The sequence below is a fragment of the Pterocles gutturalis genome, unplaced genomic scaffold (assembly GCF_000699245.1).
Source record: "Pterocles gutturalis isolate BGI_N339 unplaced genomic scaffold, ASM69924v1 scaffold8633, whole genome shotgun sequence".
Taxonomy (NCBI): Eukaryota; Metazoa; Chordata; class Aves; order Pterocliformes; family Pteroclidae; genus Pterocles; species Pterocles gutturalis.
This window is the reverse complement of record NW_010125525.1, coordinates 19,874-35,651: the sequence shown is the minus strand read 5'-3', so window position 1 is coordinate 35,651 and position 15,778 is coordinate 19,874. Positions and strand designations below refer to the sequence as shown.

At 38.5% G+C, this 15,778-nt stretch overlaps 1 protein-coding gene across 1 annotated transcript in view; it reads right to left on the bottom strand.

Annotated features, from left to right (window-relative positions):
* Positions 1 to 15,778, bottom strand: part of FRK (fyn-related Src family tyrosine kinase) — a 51,485-nt gene that overhangs the window by 29,606 nt on the left and 6,101 nt on the right. The window lies entirely within an intron of this gene.

The window sequence follows — 15,778 nt, the reverse complement described above, 5'->3', positions numbered from 1 at the left end:
CACCAAGAAATTTTGCCAAGGCTACTGTGGCAGAAATTGATGCCAAGTCCATTGATGCCACTTGACCTCCATAGAGGTGCAGGTATGTGCTAACATCCCAACACCTTAAAAGTAAAAAAATGACTGAAACTGCAGAAGGGTTCTCAAGTTCCAAGAGATAAACCACCCTGCAGCCTTCCCCATTCCACTGCCACGTCGATACCTCGTATGAGTTACGGGCAATTTTTCAGCTTTGCTGCTGTTAGACAAACAAAACCAATATATCCCTCCAGTCACTGTAAACATCTCAACATCCCTGTTCTGTAACAATCTACTCCTATTAATGCATTTTAAAACATATTTTTTCCTCTCTCACCAGACCCTGTAGTTTATAAGGACTTGTTCAAGCAGTAGTTTCAGTTTACTCCTCTGAAGGTATTATTTAGCTCTTTTGCTGCTTTGTGCTGAGTGTAAATTAAATGGAGATAAGACTGCAATGAGTCAGCATTTTCAACTGGGGTGGCATTCAGCTTCCATCCAACAAATACACAAAGCTCTTTCCAAGATTAGCTCCACCCCTTATTTGGAGGAAATTGTGATAAATAGTTATCAGAAATCCCCCATATGCTCATAGGAGAACTCCCTTTAAATTAATCATAGCTAAACCTATCATGCAAAGTTTTAAGATAAATCAATGTATCATACCACAAGTAAGCTGCCTAGTCAGCTAACTACTTGATCTGTCAATTACTATCGAAAAGTACAGAAGGAGTCATCAACTACTTTAGTAACTGTGAGGCTTGTAATCACCACGGGGAATGGAGGAAATAAAAACACTGGGTAACACCTCAGCTGAGAAAGCAAGAGGAATAAAAAATGGTTTTGTATGAATACAGAGGAAATAAAGAGAAGCAAATACAGACAGTGCTAACCTACACTCTGAATATGTTTTGTTAACAAAATAAAACTAAATCCAGATATGCCAGACTGCATTCCTGTCCTCTGACTTGAAGATGATTTGGATAAAATAGGCCTTGATACATACTTGGCAAAGAAAGGAATCTCATTAGAAAGCTGGAATGTGTTAGTAAAAATTTTAATTAGTTAAATGTGTTAATTAATTCAACAAATTAATTAATTAATAGACTGTAGAAAACTAATCAATAAATGTTCAAATTCTTGACTGAGGTTCTCACCAAAGGAATGAGAGGACAGAGTACAAGTTAATCTCTATTCAAGTTTCAAAGAAAATTTGTCTGTCCTAAAACCTGAATTAGAACTTTTCTGAAATTTCTAAATACAACTGGTCAAAGAATAACATTTGAAAACTATATGATCTGAAAAAAAATGAACTGACATTTTTCTCCTTGAATTATAAGACATCACTTAGTAATGTCAAAAATGACTGACTCTCATAAGAGTGTATAAGAAAAAGTGTTTAATTTAGTGTCTCCTTTCTTCATGGGTTAAGAGGATAGCATTCTCTCAGAAAGATTTCATTTTGTACCAAAGCCAAAAGAGCTCCCAGTTAGCAAGGTTATAGTATAGTCTTCACATGACCCAGTGTTTGTACGTACACTGCTAGTAGCTCATATTCTTATAGCTGAAAACATAATCAGTAATACAATGTATGCAACAAGAGGCAATTGTTCGTTTATTTGGGAAATACAATTTAAAACAGTATTACACTTGTGTATGTGAGATTATGTCTACAATACAGAATAAGATTTTGGAAAAAACCAACATAAGTGTGTATTGTATTTAGGCATATGTACCTGTTCTTTTGACTTCAAAATATTTCAAATGATGTGTTTATTTTTCTTAGGTTGGAAAAACTTCATTTAAATCAATATGAATTTACCATTAAAGATTATATGGAGGATATGTAATATGTAGGTTCTGAGTCCAGATGAACTTAGCAGTTAAAAAGATCCTGACTTGCAAAATAATTAGAACAACAGTATTTGAGAAGGCAAGTGTAACTAAAGCAATTATTACAGAGAATAAAAAGTGGACACATATTGTATATTACCTCATTTCCCTGACTTTATATGAGCTGATAAAAAAGTTTCCAAAAAAATAATGAAAATTACTTTTAATGGCATTTAAATATGGAATTCTTAGTTCAAAGTCATTGGGTTTACAATAATAATTATACAGTACCAAAGGCAGTACTTGTTGTGAAAAAATAACCCCTTAACTTCAAAGCAAATAATTTAATTCGTTATTCTTTTTTTTTTTAACAAAAGCACATCCAAATTTAAAGCACTATTTCCATTGTAAATGGAAATTTAAATTCCTTTTATAAAGCCTAAAGGGCTTATTTCAATTTCTAGTGATTGAACTTAGCTTTAAAAAGCTTAATATTTTACTTCATCCAAAAGTGTGTATTTTAGAGGACAAAGTAGTCTAAAAAGTAATAATGAATCAAAGTAATTGCTCACCATGACATATTTTTCTGTGGGATAGGAAGGTCAGATCAAAACAACACCAAATCCATAGTAAATCTATTTGGTTTTTATAGCTCAAAGTTAGATGGAGGCTTTTGAAACAGAACTCTTGGAAAAACAGGACTAAAACATCAAGCACCACCCATCGCACAAGTTACTTAACTAGCACTTTCTCTGTCTTCAGTGTGTTATATTGGCACTAGGCAGTTCAGGAGAAGGTTGAATTAGCAATTCATACTCAGCTCACTCTTCACGTCAGTTTGCAGCCAGATCACTTTGAGTCACAATTATCAATGCAGCATCAGCAGGTTACCAGGTATGGCACAAATGAGTGCATTCAGACTCGGGTCTAAGTTTCCATTTCTAGCAGGAGCTGTCTGGTTAGCACAGAAGTAGTGCTCTTTTGTCAGTAAGACCCAGGAACATGCTTTCTTGGCCAGCACTGCATCCAACACCTCATTATTTCTCCCTTTGCAGTGTAGGATGATCTGCTTTTTGGGGATTGCTTCTAGCAGCTTCCTCAAAATCCCTTGTCTCCACCATCACGCATAGCTTTCAGGTACCCCTTCACAAAAAATTCCAGGCTGCTTCCAGGTCGCTTCTGGCCACCATATATAGGAGGACTTTGGGGACAGAAAAGATCACCTTCGTTTAGGTCATAACAAGCACAGTCCTTACTTGGTGCAGATGATGCCCAATACTAGAGTACCAGTAAGCTTTGTTGTGGTCAGGATCTCAACTAACCTGGGAACTACGGAAACTTTTTTTCTCCTGAAATTAACACTATCCAACACACAGAGTTAAACCCAATCAAAAGGATTGCCAGCCATGGTCCATATGAGAAAGCTCATAGGGGAAATAATTTTTGTCAACTTAACCACCCCTTGGGCAGCCCTTTTACAGCCCCCTGCTCCCCTTACACTGAAGCTTTTTGCTTGGTCTCTCCTATATGCCAAGCACACTAACTCCTAGCTCTAATGCCAGGTGTGTGCTAAGCCTCAGCCAAAGCCCCCCAGTCATGAACCAGACAAAGCACTTCTTGGGAGACACATCTTTCTGTAGAGTCAGCTTTTCTTGGGCAGACCCTTGCAGCTTTATTAAAACTCTTGCTTTAGGGTTTGTCACTCTCCTAACCCTAAAACTAATCCAAGCTCTCATACTAACTGTAGACCTGTTCTGAGCCCTGGCTATAGATCACATGAAAAACTTCTCAAAGGACAAGTCTTTCTGCAGCTTTGATCTTCCTTGGACAGTCCACACTGGAGGTCTAAGATTCATTTCTCTCTTAATTCTCACCATAGGTATGGGCTAACCTCTGCCAAAGATCCTCAGTCATGCTAATGAACAAGCAACAAGGCATGGGCGAAGTTCCATGGAGGGGGACCCCATGGCATGGGTCAGACATGAAAGTCCTAAGAGGACAAATCTCTGCAGCCCCAGCCTTCCTTGTTTGGCCACTGTACCACCCCCCTCCAGCAGGAGCTCCAGTATTTGCCTTTCTCCTGACCCAGTCTCTTGATTTTGCATTGGAGGAACCACAGGGGATTATTTCAGTTTCTCATTCGAGTTACAGGACACTGGAGGTAAGATAAGGCTAAAGGCAGAGGTCCATGACATACTTTGAATTTTGTGAATGCCCAACTCAGAAGGGAAAATCCTGAGAGCGGAGTCAGCAGTAAGGTGTAGCCACATATAGAAATCATCATTATTACAACAGGAATGAGGGGGGAAGAAGGGGGAAAAAATTGCTGAGAAGGCCTACATGTCAAGGTCATTCAAACAGTGTGGAGGTGTAACAGAAGAAATAGCAGGAAACCAGTCACATGAAATTCATTTTCAAAAACACTGAAGACACTAAAATGGACATCATGATCCTATCCTGGATCAGCACTTTGTGGCATAAGGGCATCTCACTTCTCATTTTTCATAAGTGCTTGGAACTGGGATTTACCCTCTCATGTTAGGTTGAATCTCATGAGACAACTAAATCTCAGCAGCTGGGAAGGTTTGTTGCAATTCCTATGGCTCCCAACCAAAACTCTCCATTACGGAAGAAATTATGATGACAAACAGGTTAGCTGGCCCTCCTGTAGATTAATTAGGTTGTCTGTAGTGCCATGCCACGAGGAGCATAAAAGATTTCCTAGACTAAGAAGAGAAAAGAATTATTGCAATTAGAACAAAAACCTTGGGTGAGGACCAAGAAAAATAGATACTGTATATATTGAAACCAAATATATCCCAGTTTCTTCTGGAATGCAGAAAGCTTGTGCAATAGCTAAAACAAATAAAGACAAGCTTCAACAATATATAAATTTTATATTTTAAATGCCTCAAAATCTACAGTCATAGAAAGCTGTAGCTGGAAATTGAAGAACCCCAAAGTTAGGAGATGGCAGTATCAATATTGCTTTCATGGAATCCACTCAGCCATTTTCAGGAAAATCCAGTATGATAACATCTTTAATTACATGGCCACATCTACTGCTTCCTACAGTGCTGCTCGCTGAATAGGTACACTCTATTTTGTTTTGTCATTGTGTAGATAGAGTTTATTTACCATACATTGTTTGGTCTCTGCTCTCAATATAAGTTACGAAATTACATGAATGGCTAATTTCCTAGCAGCCTTTATTATAGTGTTCATGATCCTTGAGGTCTTTTCCAACCTTAATGATTCTATGATTCTATGACTATAATATTGGAATACTGTACAAACATTCATTAATTTCTTTTTGTGGCACTTTTGCCTGTAAAATATTTTTTACAATGGAGAAACATCACAGAAAGTGACTAAGGCAATAAGACATTATTATAAGCATTTTCTCCTAACTTTGGATGTCCAATTTGAAATGCCTAGGGCCTGCTTTTCAGGAAATTTAGCATTGTACAGTATGTAGTAGAGAGCAATATCTGCTAACTTATTTGTCACAGAAGACAAGAACAGATGCATGGAAAGCTAAAGAGACAGAAAAAGAGAGACAGAGAGATCCTCCAGGGTCTTATTCAATTACTTTCATCATATGACCATCCTGTGATCACTGCCCTTACTCAGCACCTGGAAACCTGAACAGGCTTGCGTGTGCCACTCTTCACTGCTGTCGGGACAAAGAGGGCTGCTGAGCCAGCTTTTAATCCATGCCAGGTTTGCAGTCTGCTGTGGATAAACATTAGTGCAGAAGCAGGGACAGAAATTTACCAAGGGTGCCACCAGCACGTCCTCTCTGTGCTAAGAGGAAGGCTCAGAGCACTTGCTGGCTTTTCCCAAAATATCAGAAATACAGAATGCAGCTGTTAAAATCTAATGAATCTGTTCAGTTACCACATATAAATTCAAATTTTATTTTTAAAGGCTTAGTTAGTTTGAAGTAAAGTCTTCTTAGATTGCAAAAATATAGTAATCTTACCTACCAAATATCAGGCCCTTCCTCCAAAACACATGTGCAAAGGATTTCTTGTATTGTTCTGAGCCATGCTTTTTGCTTTCAGGGAGAGAAAGAGGCAGCCTGTGCCTGGTATCAACCCTGGAAAATTCACATCCAATCAGGAAAAAGCCTGGAAAAATTATGAGCAACTAAACAAGCTCTTCTGATAGAAAATATGAAGCTGCCTTAATTATAAGACTAATGAAGTAATATCATTTCTCCAAGAGCTGACATTTCAAGAAATTAGGAAATATCACTGCAAAGATGAAAGCCTTCCAGATATAACATAGTTAAGAAACAGATGTGCTTTATAAATGATGAGCTGCATGCATGAAGGAGAGCATGGGAGATGAGCACTGGCTGCTTCAATTTTCCCTTTATAGTCTACAGTGAAACCAATGACGGCATTGGGAAAAAACACACACACAAAAAAACCCCAGAAAAATCTGTAGTCAGGCTAAACCATTAAAATTAAAACTTGCAAAAGGTTCCTTTCATGAGCATTGTCAAAAACACAAGGCTTCCCAGAGATGGCACAAGAATCTATAAAGTGAAAGGTCCAGGATTACTCTAGGGCCAGAAGACTTTCACTGTGCAGAGGCTGGAAAACCTAAGACTGGGTTTGGAAACAGCCGTTCCTCCTTACTTCCCTCTGCAGGCTTGCCTGGGGTAATTTTTAATGCTGTCTGTCTCTCATTGTCATTTATTATCAGATACTGAAGGAGGCATGGGACAAGGACAAAATTTAAGAGGAAGGAATTTAAAGCTAATGATAAAGGAACGCATAGGACACTGCAGGAGGGAAGGAGAAAACAGGTCAGTAAAAATTCAGAGCAGAGAGGACCATAGAATACTATCAAGTGGATGGAGCGAGAGAAGGGGGAAAATCAGAGCGAACAGGCAATGATGAAGGGAAAATGAAGACAGGATAAAGCTGAGGACAGCTTTTCTTGCCCAACGGCTATAACCTGCTGCTGCCTGAGCTGCTTCACCTGCTCAGTAAATGCTGTTTTCCAGCTCATGCTGCTCCCACAGGGTATGTGTCTCTGGCAGCGATTTCAGCCCTACTTGGGAGAAAAAATTTCACAGAATATCTCTTGAAAAAATTTCACAGACTAACTCTCATTGTAAGGATTACTCTCTACAGATCTTTCCCTTTTCCCTTTCTTACTTCATCACACCACCCATGTTTGTACTGGCCAAGAGAGTAACATTCATTTTCATCATGTAGTTATTAACTAGAGGTCACCGCTAAATGTACCGGTTTAAACCTTACTCACCAAAGTACCATCAGTAACAAATGAGTCAGACAAAGCCTTTAAAAAATGTTTAGGTAACAACAGCCTTCTGTATCTATGTAAGTAAATCAATTAAAATCTTAACACACTGCAAAAAGTACCTGATCTAGACATTCTTGAAGTAAAAAATCATCTAAAATGTACATACACAGGGACACAGCTCAGTTCTGATTACTTATTTACCATAATCAGAAACTAGTTCCTCGAAGTGAAACCAGAAATTCAGGTTTTCAGGGATGGTTATGTAGGGCAGCACACTTAATCTTTCGCAATCACAATGAATTTGCTTCATGCGTAAAGATCTGAGTCATGTATATGGCTCAGATCCTTGTTGTTGAATAACTTATTACAAACTAAAATGAAGACTATCTGCGTGCACTGTGTGAAGGATTGGGAGCTTCTGAGTCTTTTCACAATGACAGTGGGTGGAATAAATCTGTTTTTCTTTCCGTGGTGGAAAACATAGGACATGTGAATAGTTGTGAAAAATTAAAGGCTTGTTTCTACACTATGTAAGCAGCAGAGATCTATCAAAATGACAGAGCAGCATTAGTTTAAGTTATGTATGTATGTAGAAGTCTGCTTGTATGCTTGAAAGTTACAGTCTGTAGCAACACACTGTAAGTTCCACTGTACTTTCCATATTTCAAGATCAACTGTGTGATTTTTCTTTAAAAAGGCATTACAATGAGAAATACACAGTTTTGGAAAATGACAGGTCCCATTTTGCTCTTGGCTTTTGGATAACATTTTGCTAATGTTCTTGTTGACAGACCATAGCTGTTTTTCTGCACACTGGTTGGTGTTTTTCCACAAATACCAAATTTATTTTAAACTTGAGAGAGTTTTATTGGTGAGATGGTAGAATATGAGAGGTGAGAAATGAAGAGACATGAAAGCAAAAAAAAGGGAAAGAAAATGAAGCTGTACTTCTCCATATATTTTCTAAACAAAATATTATAGCTTCATTTGTGAAGGTTCTTAATTTGAAAAATTTTCAAATGTAAAGACTTTTTAGTTTGTTTTCAAATGGAGCTTCCATCAAAATATAAGAATTTTCTCTTTTAATTTTGTTCAGAAAGGACTAAGTTGTCTGAAGAAAAGATATAACATGTTAAGTATTTTGATTTTATATAAAACTAAAATGGAAGACTCTTTTCTTTTTGGCAAAAATAAAGCTAAATGAATAAAACATCAGTGCTTCCTTCTTCCAGGAGAAGGGAGATATTTTTCTTTTCTCTCTTCCCATATTTGTTTGGGTGCGAACATGAGCACATTCACGTGTGAAACAGGGATCTTTAGTTAAAATGAGGCAATTCAAACATATTTATCAAACACACTGTAGTCACTATTCTGCTGGAATACACAATATGTGTAGATGCCTACATACAGTAATTTGGAGAATATACCACTGTTACAACTGAAGTAATCCTTTTGGGACTGAACGTACACAAGCTACTATGAAAAGGAGACTGAACCTTTGCTATAATTTATTTTTAGGAAGATAGGAAATTGCACGTTATTGCCAAAAAAAAAAAAAAAAAAAAAAAAGCTTTATACTACTAGATTCAAGGACCAGATTTGCCACCAGAGTCTAACTCTGAGCCGTATCTTACCCTGCCTGAGCCCAATGACTGCAATGTAGCCACAGGAAACGTGTGAAACACCTGCCTACCCAGGCAGAGGGACCTTGTGTATACCTAAGACCCAAAAGGGGCCCCGGGTTGCACTCACAAATGACTCGAGGAGCCCTGCTGAAGAAACTGCAGAAAATTATTAATCCATGTGAGAAGAGGGCAGCAGATGTGTCTAAAAGAAGGACTCTGAGCCTCTAAAGTCTGTTTCGGTCTAAGAAATAGCTTTGTTTTGTGTTACTCTATTGTTTTTGTTAGTAACAATAAGCTGTGCCCTAAAAAACCAGCCTGTTAGGTCTTTAGGGATTTTTACTGTAAGTGTGTGTGTGGGATTGTTTGGATAAGGTAACATTCAACAGTGAGTAAGTGTGTTAAAACCTACCACAGAGGTAGGCACTTCCTCTTACAGTGTAGAACAAATTTACTGTCTTGTTAAACATAAACACAAGGATTACTTGGGCATTAGTCTAAAAAATCCATGGCACATTGTGTATAAAACTTTTTAGTTAGTAGTTCAGTAGGCCATAACTGTACTGCCATGTGATTCTGTTGTAAGGGATTATGCCTAATACTACATTAATTTTTCAATAGTTGATAATAGCAGTTGACTGTGCTGCAAACATGGAAATGAATTTGCTTTGGGTCTGCTTCAAGATGACAAACCATTGCACCTTCGGCTGTTCTCGCACTTTGCAATGACTGGGAAGTGGTTATTTCTCCTGTAGGGACAGTATTACAAGGCCAAGTGCCTGAACTCTGTAAATTACCATAGCTCACACAATAGTAGTTTCACTGCACAATAGGAACAAAAGATAATAAACCAGCAACCGAATCACATTCTGATAGAGTTAACTTGAGGAAATAACCATAAATAAATCTCATCCTGGGAGCCCCCACTTCACTGTTGCATAATTAGTTTCAAGATTTCCATTCATTCTCCATAATACCGGTCATCTGCATGCTGCATTATTTAATCTGCTTTGAAGTTCTTCTGTACAAGAAAAAAAAATGGTAGATGAAAGTGATATCACTTTACTTTCTCTGTAGTGTTTTAGTTACATAAGCCCCTGGTATTTCTCCAATTTGAGAGAATAAAGTCAGTCATCAAAGTTTGTTCCTAGGAGTGTTTTTGTACCTGCATAAGGACTTCGTTGCATTTAAGTTTGTTCTAAAACAACCTGTCTTTGGAGTCAATGAAAGGCTACTGTTGGCTTTAAAGGGGATAGCTTTGGGACATGGGATGTGACATATAGCCATATAATGATGTCTTTTTAAAAAAACTTAAAAAGTGTTCCTCAGACCCTATTTTTTCTGCATATAGTCTTCCAAATAGTGTTCTAAAAGTTTGCATCAATGCTAGTACCTGTATGCATTTGTTAACACATAACATGAACAAAAGTACTGATATATTGCCACAATATACTTTAAAAGTAGCAATAACTCTGCTATTCATCACATCTGAGGAACAAAGGTGAAACCTTGAGGTAGTCTTAATGTTAACATGGTATAGAGAACACTAATAACATCAATTGATTTAACATTAAGGATTTAATTTAACTCAAAAGGACAAGAAAATGTTCACTTAAACCACTACAGCTTCCAAAAGCACTCAATTGATTTTCTTGAGAAAATAATTCCTGAGAAATTATTTTCTTTTCTCACAAGGAAACTCTCCTCACTACAGAAGTAATACAGAAACCCTTGGAAACAAAAAGCCCCCCTGGCTGCACAGGACACTGGTGGCAGGGCAGATGTCTCCATTCATTTTGTGCAAAGCTCTTTCTTGAACATTCACCTGGGCATGTAACTCCTCAGCCTATTGCCAGCAGTCTGAGCAGATTTCTGCCCTCTGTCAGGTCAACTTTCAGTGAAGAAAAACCACTCTGTCACTCTGTCCCCAGGGGAACTCTGAAAGGAACTGTAAAGTCTGGCACCCCCAGGTGACCCTGAGCCAAAGGACAGAATGGTTCTTTCACATGGGGACAAATTTCTTAACTAAATGTTCTCCCAGTTTTCAGGGTAACCTTTTTAGATGGGCAAGGTGACACACTAAAGACATCTCTGATTTCCAGAAGTAAAGCTAGAATCATGGAATCATTTAGGTGAGAAAAGACCCTTAAGATCATCAAGTCCAACCGTTAGCCTAACACTGACAAGTCCACCAATAAACCATGTCCCTAAGCACCATGTTTACACGTCTTTTAAATACTTCCAGGGATGGTGTTTCAACCACTTCCCTGGACAGCCTGTTCCAGTGCTTGACAACCCCTGTGGTGAAGAAGTTTTTCGTAGAGCAGTATGAAATCTGGGTATATTATCAGCCCAAGACCCACACACATGGCTTATTTTGTAAGAGATTAAAACACTGTGTCAGAGAAGTATGTGAGCATCAGAGGTAGGTGATTTTTCAAACATTTTATCTCCGTAGTAAGAAAAAGATCTCATTTTTTTCTTTTCTTTCCTTGCAAATATTCAGAAAACCAATAATTATCTTTCCAAGTTAATCAAGTTGTCATTCTGGAACAGCAAAACAACATCAGGTGACTTTCTGTGGATAAATATACCAGTTCATCCATGTCAGTGGCTGAGAATACATACATATTTCTAAACATTCATAAATCTGTAGGAGTGTGAGAAAATCATACAATAAAAGGAACTGAAAGCCAAGATTCTTGGTTTTGAAGTAGGGGTAAAGAAGACTGCTAAGGGGAGTTAGGAGCGGTCACCTCCTCCGGTCACTGTGGCCCAAGGACCTCCTGTCCAGGCACCGGAACCTGTCCCGGGGACTTGGTGCCTCTGTCCAGGCTGGGGGATGCAGCTGCCACTTTCCCATCTTCAGGTTCAGCCAGTGGTGAAGCCGAGCACATGTGTCTCAGAGACACCCAAACACATCCAATCACACAGTCTGCTGCAGACAAGAGTCTGCCTTCAGCAGCACCCTCGTACAGGGCTCAGGTGAAACAAACACAGTCCGCTCCTCCTCCTCTTTGGCTGGCAGAGGAGAAGAGCCAGCCAATCTCACGCACATTTGCAGATTCCCCCCTCAAACACCGGCACATCCCCTCTTTCCATCCAGCAACGCTGCCCTGATCCCAGCCTCCCTTACCCCCACTGCCCCCAGCAGCTGTCTTCAAGACATACCTCAGTGGCTGCTGGCCAAGAGCCCACCCACTCCAGCATCTGGCATTGAAGGCTCTCTTTGTCCCAGCAGCTGAAACCGTCAACCAGGGGCACCCACACCCCCACTCTGACTCCGGGCCAAGTGCCCAGTCACATCAGTCCCCCCAGTAGCTGCCACTTAGTCCTTGCAGCGCTCGCACATGGGACATAAGGTAAGGTCACACACAGAGATAGTGAAGAAATGATTTAATGAGAAGACAGGTCAGAGTGCGGTGACCAGGTGCAGTGCTCAGCCAGACAAGCTTACTGACGGCCCTGTTTCACACGTGAGCAGCCCCTTTATGCCTCTTTCAGTCTAACCCCCCTTCTTTGTTTCACCCTGATCTCCTTTCCCTAAACACTGCCTCATCAGTTGGGACAGTCCCCCAGGACACTCTCTAACATCCTGGAACCCCAGGTTTGCATCCTCAGCAGTTGCAAAGTCCATGTTTGCCGGATGTTTCTTGATAGCCCATCAATTAGTGCAACTGACCAGATTGGTTTCTGATTGATTATTGCCTCTATTAACATTAATTGGTCAGGTTTGAGGTCTCTGTCTTTGCCTCCCTCCCTTTCCTTATTGGCAAGGTCCTCAGTCAGATAATCTTGGTGAAAAATAAACATTCCCACACTCTACATACCCTTATCGGTCAATACAACCCAGCAGACTTGTCCTCATTACCACCTCCCTTCTCATGTGTCCCTCAGGTTTGCTTCTGCATGTCTTGTTTACTGCTCCTTTCACCACATAAATAACCATAGAGAAGCAGAGCCTCCTTCTGTATACCCTTACAGAGACTTCCACTAACTGAAAAGATCAGCAGTTTCAAAAGGAAGATTGAGTTTTGTCACTTCTCATCATTTCTGAAATTCATGGTGTATTCCCATGTGTGAGTTTCAGATTTTTTTTCTCTCTTATTTTGCAGTGAGGTTTGAAAAGGTGTGCTAAAAAATTGTTCATGCTATAAATACAGAAAAATATTATTAATTTTTCAGGAAACTAGTAATATCTGCTTTAGAGAGAGAAAGCTAAGGGAAAAAGCTTACAAATGTTACTGCAGATAAATTCATACTCATGTAAAATACATTAGAGTAGTCTGTACAGAAGTGATGAAAATGTCAATTAGTGCAATCCTTTCTGGAACCATCACTTATTTAATTCACGGCTTTGTTTTTCCAGTTCTCATTGATTAAGATTGTGTACCAGCATGGAAAAACCATATGTATTTCTGTCTGGTTTAAGTGATAAAGGAAAGGAACGCATTCACGATCAATATTTTGTCTGGTCATCTGAAAAGCCATTTCTAGGTGAATTCTAAGCATGGCTGGAGAACTGAAAACTGCACAGATGTAGATTTCCATTCTAATTTCTTGTAACTTTTATGATTTTCTTATGCAGTTATGAATGCCAACATTTAAGAAAACTCCCATAATAACCTTCTTAACTAAGAGGTTTAATCTCTTATTTTTAACATTTTAATGCAAGAAGGGTCTTCAAATATGTCCAATATAGTACTATTTAAAAATCACTGAAAATTCTTTTTTCCTCTTACACGTAGTAGTAAATATGTAGTAATATTTTGTCTTTTTTTTTAAATATCACCTAATAAATTATATTCTTTCTTTGCTATGCATACTCTGCTTGCATAACTTGAAAAAGTAACAAAATGTTTTATTAGAGAAAAACATCTAAATCCCAATTAATCATATCTTTTCTACTAATCTGTTTTAAAATTAAAGCACAGTTAAATTTTGTGTTGTATAAACGAGGCTACTGGAAGGCTGCATCATTATTATAACGTTTGCAAGAGCCATCTCTGTTATATCCTCATGTTAGAAGATAATGTCTGTAAGATAATAACAGAACACATCCTGGGTTTAGCTCTGCATCTTTGGTAGGAAGCAGAACAAATTGATGGGTAAATCTGCGAAGGGGAAAATCACTGAGGTCTGTAGCCCAGGAAGCCCAGGATGACTCAGGTGCCTTAGGGTCAATGGGGCAGAGAGGTGTGGTCTGTAAAGGACCAGGGACCTGTGCAGTGAAGCTATTTCCTTTTGTGCTTGTTGATTTTGAGCGTGGGTTTTTCTGAGTCACTCATAACTAAGCAACCACAAAAAAAAAAAACAAAAAAAAAAAAAAACACCAAAACCAAAACCCCACACACTTCTTTAGGAATATAAAACATTCTGCAGAGATAAAAGGGATTTTTGCAGCTTGTTTTTTTTTTTTTTTTTCTAATAGCTTGGTCTTTGCCTATAGACAGAGATAAATAATTGTGTAGTGTCAACATCTAAGCTTCTGCTGAACAGACTTGACAATACGTCCGTAATAAGACATGGCAGTGATGTACCCTCTGACATTGCTTATACAACAGTTCCAGTCTCTGGTGAAGTACAAAGGGAGCAGATCAATGAAAGTGGATGGGACTGTACACTTTTCATAAAATCGTTTCTGAAACAGAATAACCAGGCTAGAGGGGCCATTGGTTTGACCTCGTAGGGTATCTCTCATGCTTTTATAACTTAATCCCTTCAGTACAGCAAGCCACAAAGTCTTCTATAACCAGCAGTGCTTTTTACATGTTACAAAATAATTCTTCACAGAGATACCTGACCTAGTTTGTTTAAAAGCAGCCCAGTTTTAGGACTCCTTAGCCTGACTGAACTGTTGCTTACTATTTTTCAGTTCTAAACCTGGTCAGAGATCACTCAGCTCTGCACAGCTCTATATTGTGCTGCACAGAGAGCAACAGTAACCATTGTACAATACCTGGCGAATGTTTTTGCCAACAACATTGCTCAAAAACCAACTAATCTAGGCTAGCACATACAACGCTTATTCCTACTGAGTTGGAGTTAAAACACATCAAATAGGACTATTGAGTTATTCTGACCAGTATATGGTCTTTGTTTTTCTAAAAGGCACCGCAAAGGCCACCTGGGTTTCACAGTGCTGTAAGAAAAGCTAACTGGCTATGTTTGCAGGTTTTAAGGATACTGCTTCTGTTTTAAGGATATTCTGTTTAGGGACATTGTATTTTGTATCTTCACATGATTCATTGTCAAATTTTTTCACAACAAGGTAATGGAATCTAGTATATAATGATTATAATGTATAACATACACACTAATTTCAAATAAAGACAAGGTAGGAAGAAATGTCATCATTTCTCAGAGTTTGAATAGACAATGTTGTATATTTAGAAAACCATATTGCCAGAAAATAGGCGACTTCAATTGGAAAATGCCATCATTTCTTCCATGTTTCTGAGCAGAGACACACATTTTCTGGACATGGGTATATACATGGATGTGCAAATACTGCCAGCACTTGACAAAATCTGGCATTTCACAGTTCTGTAAAACTTCTCCTTTTGTGTTCAGTGTATCTTTGCATATTTAAGAAATGAGCAGAAATGAAGATAAAGTTTGACATGTGTTTGAAGACAGCACTGGAATGCTCAACTATGACTAAAGAAGTGATGAAATTCACGGCCTTTTTCTAGTGTTCAGTCATTTAAATTCAAGTGAGGCACTCCAAAACACACATGGCAGTTCCAGACTTTGGGTAGTTCAGATGCTATGAACACAAGGTCAAAAAACACTAAAAGCATGATCTTCTGGCTTAGCAATATGCACCCGGTCTCACAGGGCTGTTTTGCACGGTAATGAAAGCATCAGTCTTCCAAACATTCTGTATGTGTGTGTGTAAGCATGCATCCACACACAAAAGCACATACAGAAAGTATATTCATGTACATACATAAAGTATATTCATTGAAACTAAAGACTGGGTTTTACATTAGTTCATATACAGATATTTCAATTATTTA